The 4,260-nt window shown below is 38.2% G+C and overlaps 1 protein-coding gene across 2 annotated transcripts in view; it reads right to left on the reverse strand.

Annotated features, from left to right (window-relative positions):
• The window catches only part of LOC116841901 (glutamyl aminopeptidase), a 12,707-nt gene extending 11,752 nt beyond the window's left edge, over positions 1-955 (reverse strand). The window contains exon 1 of one of the 2 annotated variants that reach the window (XM_032810371.1): positions 811-955. The gene's annotated coding sequence lies outside the window, so the exon portion shown is untranslated. The remainder of the gene's footprint in view (positions 1-810) is intronic. The other variant, XM_032810372.1, reaches the window with a different exon arrangement.
• Positions 956-4,260: the final 3,305 nt, after the last annotated feature.

Consider the following 4,260-nt stretch of genomic DNA (forward strand, 5'->3'; position numbering starts at 1 on the left):
ATATATATATATAATATATATATATATAATATTATATATAATATTATATATATATATATTATATATATATATTATATATATAATATTATATATTATAATATATTATATATTATATATATTATATATTATATATTATAATATATTATATATATTATATATTTATATATTTAAAAGAATTTTGTAACACCACGAGAAATAGATCGACATATTCTGTCGTAACTATATATATAACATAAAACCGTCTTGATCAATAAACATGTTCTGCAAATCGATGTAGCAACTTTTTCTTACATGTTCTTACACGTTTCTTATACATTGGTTAAGGTGGTTTTATAGTATGCATATGCAACTATGTCATTTTGTGCGCGTCGGCTCAAATTAAGGTGATAAAACAAATAAAAGTGGAGAGCAATCGGCTCTCACCGTACGCGACGACGTTGCGAGGAGCCGCGCGCGAATTTGCAATCCGCGATCTCCACGTGATTGCGAGAAAGGCGGACGACGTCGTTACGTATCCACATCCGGCGCGGTTTGACAAGCGACGCAACGATGGTAAAACAATCACGACGTGCGTGCCCAGACAAGCAAACCGACCAGCACAAGAGTCTCGCGTGTGTCCTGACGGGAAACGCGGCGCACTCACCGCGATTCGCAAATATCGCGCGCGGCGCACGTGATCGAGCACGAAAATCCGCGAGGCGACGCGTAATTTCGCAATGCGTGCGTTACGTGAGCGCGCATCGGCGTGTCGCGAAAGCGAGCCGCGAGCAATCCGCTCCGCGATTAAGCAAAGCAATTATTAGCACTTACGAAAGACGCGCGCGCACACAATGCGCGCGCGAATGGTGCCAGAAATAAATTGCAATTTCGTCACTTTGTTACTCCCGCGTCCGTCACTCGAACGATCCTGCGCCGAGTGAAGCGCCGACCGTTCGCTCACGCTCTTGGCCTGCGCGTAATTAATTTGCAGCGAATGAGCGCACGACACAAGAACAGATCGGCGCAGAAATGGTCCGGTATCATTCGTTCGCAATGGAGCAATTATTACTTATCGGTGTCACGCGCCAACGCCTCCTGGAGGGGGGAGAACTATTTTGTATATATCCTCTAATCACTGTCATTGGCGTTTGCCATAATTATGAATGATTTTAGACAATAAATCAGGAGAAATAGCAATCTTTATAACAAAAAGAGAGAAGTTACAAATTTACCATTAAGGCTCCTGGCCCCTCGCATGGCCTAACTCTTTTTAATGACGTCAGAAGCGAGAAAATGCATGCTAAAAATTCTTGCGAAATACGTTAAAATAAAAATACATATCCATAAAGTAACACTTGCAATCGATTAAACAAATTTGTAAAATGTTCTGTGCATCCCCCTTTTGCTCTAACAATCAATAATTTGTTGTAAATTAACATGACATACAATTCATCTTCTTAACCTATTTTTTCGCCTATTTCTATTCAGGTATTAATTTATAATAAATTATTGATTGTTAGAGCAAAAGGGGAGTATACGGATTATCTTACAAATTTGTCTAATCGATTGCAAGTTCCTTTATGAACATATATGTTTATTTCAACGTATTTCGCAAGAATTTTTAGTATGCATTTTCTCGCTTCTGATGTCGTTAAAAAGAGATAAACAATGTGAGGGGCCAGGAGCCTTAACCTTTGGACTTTGAACATAAGTAAGATTGCCAGACCAATTTCCCATACGTTACTTTTCTCAAAAATATGTGTGCTGCTTTTTCGTTGTAACTTTTTTTGGGGCTTCATTGAATCGCTGAAATATGAATACATTCGCATTCCCCGATGTTTTCTACATTGATTAAGAAAAAGATTAAATTTCAATTATTTTTCCGGAAGTTATAAACAAAACCTGCGTGACAACACATCATGCTATTGTGACACATCATGTTACCATCATTATAAAATTATAGAATCGGTCTGCTGACCCAAAAACAAATTTTGAACAAGTAGATTGGATGATTGTTATCTCTCTGATGCATTGATATATTAACAATCAACAGTAACATCAACCTGCATTATTCCTTATGAAGCCTGATATATAATTGAATAAATTAGTTTATTTTAATTAAAATATAAATTTTAATTTAGAACATATTATTTGGAATATCTTAAAGTCTTACAGCATGTAACGCGCGAATACGGCCCGAGAGAAGGTAACAAAAATATTTCCTGTAATCGATAACAATAATTTATTTATAAATACAGTGTAAATGTGTGTTGGTAATATTGTCTTAGCAAAATCTACGTTCGGAAGGAACGAGGCGAAACGCCACTCTCATTCAGCGAACGACGTTGCCTCGCAATTAAACGCACGCATTAACCTCCCCCTACAAACTACGCTCTCTCTTATTAAAACTTACAAGACACTACGACTTCGTGTGACGTTCCTCCCGTATAATTTCCGTTTCTAAATGTAGTATTTATAACGGAAGTGCCGGAAGTGCCTCTCTAGGAAATTCGTGTATTTATGATTGGTATATTTACCAAGATACGGAAAAAACAGGCTAAGAAAATCGGCTTTTCTCGCAGGGATCTCGTGCAGCTAATGAGGAATTAATTATGTGTACAGGGTGTCCCAGACCTCGCGATCTTAATTTTGCCGAGTGGCTCTCTGAATAATTCGAAGAGAATAATTTCGTTCTCCATTTGGCGACTCGAAGTTTAATTCGCGAAAGGCCCGCTTTGTCGATCCTATCTCGAAAACTATTGATGCCTGGACGTTTTCGCCGAGAAAAGATCAACTCCAAATCGCAAAGACAACCTCTCGGAAAGACGAAAGTCGCAAATTCCAGAACACCCCGTGTGTACTGCTCTAATGGAAAAATTGGCCGAACGGTCGTCCGGCTCTCGCGAGATAAGACTTTGAGTCATCATAGTTGTAGATATAATACGCGGGTTGCCGGATACGATAACGCGAAGCGAAACGTATGCACTTTTGCAGGTGACGTGCGAGGAAATATCGCGGAAGCGATAAGGAGTTTCGCCGTATGAATTGCCGTGACCGTGACGACCTGAATTTGAGCTGAAGAACCGACCGAGACATTCTTTTAGGTTTAAGTGTTACACAAAAAAAGTTTAATATTTCTTAACGTTAAAAAGATTTAATATTTTTTTTGGGACTTAAACCTAAAAGGAAATTTGGCTGCAAGCAGAAAAAATTAGGATCTCGACTTGTGGAAATCTCAGTTATGTTCTAAAATCTTTTTAGTTTTCTTCCATAGAAATATTAGTTTTTCGAATTTATTGTGTTGCTCGCTTTTAAACAGACAGCCTGGTCGTTTATTACCGGAGATTACGCATTTTCGGACGTTACTTTCCGCTCAACATCTCATCACATTTTAAACTATGTTTTCATGAGTGACTGGAACTCCAGAAATACGTTATCTTGGTGAAACTCTTAGCGTTTTTCTGCATGTAACGAGCGACTTTGTGTCCAATGCGTCTAATATGTTCGGCGATCTAAAGCAATATCTGAATTGGTTTCTGCGCGCACATTTAGGTCTCGCGTTTATGGTTATGGCAATTCGCGTGCGAAGATTATAACTCTGCGAAGACGGAACGCGAAGTACCGATAACGCGTTTTAACTTTTTTCTTTAACTCCTTAAGTGATATGCCCAGGAAAGTTTCGTGGTAAAATACTAAATTTTTTTTTATTTGCCTTAAATTATTGTTTCCTTTACTCCTAGTAAATATAAATTAGGTATATTTTATATTCCATTGTCCAAAATTCTTCAAAGAATGTGGCAATAAAAAAAGAAGAAATCTAGATATACTTATTGTCAAAAAAATCGCTCTGGGGGAAATCGCATGATCATTTGAAATCATCACTGAAAAAAGGTTGAACCAATATACGAGAACTAATCGCGCGAGAGGAAATCACCACGAAGGCGGAATGGTGTTCGCGGCCATCCGCCAAAATTGAGGTCCTGACCACGGTTGATAACGTCACGCGACTCTCTTAATACGCGTTTCGATATCAGGAAGACATACATATAAAGAAAAGACACGCTTTCAGATAATCGACAGCTCGCAGTGCTTTCATCATGTTTCTTAACGCTCGACAATTCGACGACGAATTCGAGTTCCGACGCTTAAGCGCAGCTGTTCGAAGTGCAGACCGATTTGCAAATTTAAGCGGTCGTGGATTCTGTCTATCATTCTTAATTCACTGCAATTTCTCTATCTTTCTTACTGCTTTTTTTTTTTTTTTTTTTTTTTTTTCAATTT

Source organism: Odontomachus brunneus, unplaced genomic scaffold (assembly GCF_010583005.1).
Source record: "Odontomachus brunneus isolate Ranch 3 - 2012 unplaced genomic scaffold, Obru_v1 Obru_scaffold_019, whole genome shotgun sequence".
NCBI classification, from domain to species: Eukaryota; Metazoa; Arthropoda; class Insecta; order Hymenoptera; family Formicidae; genus Odontomachus; species Odontomachus brunneus.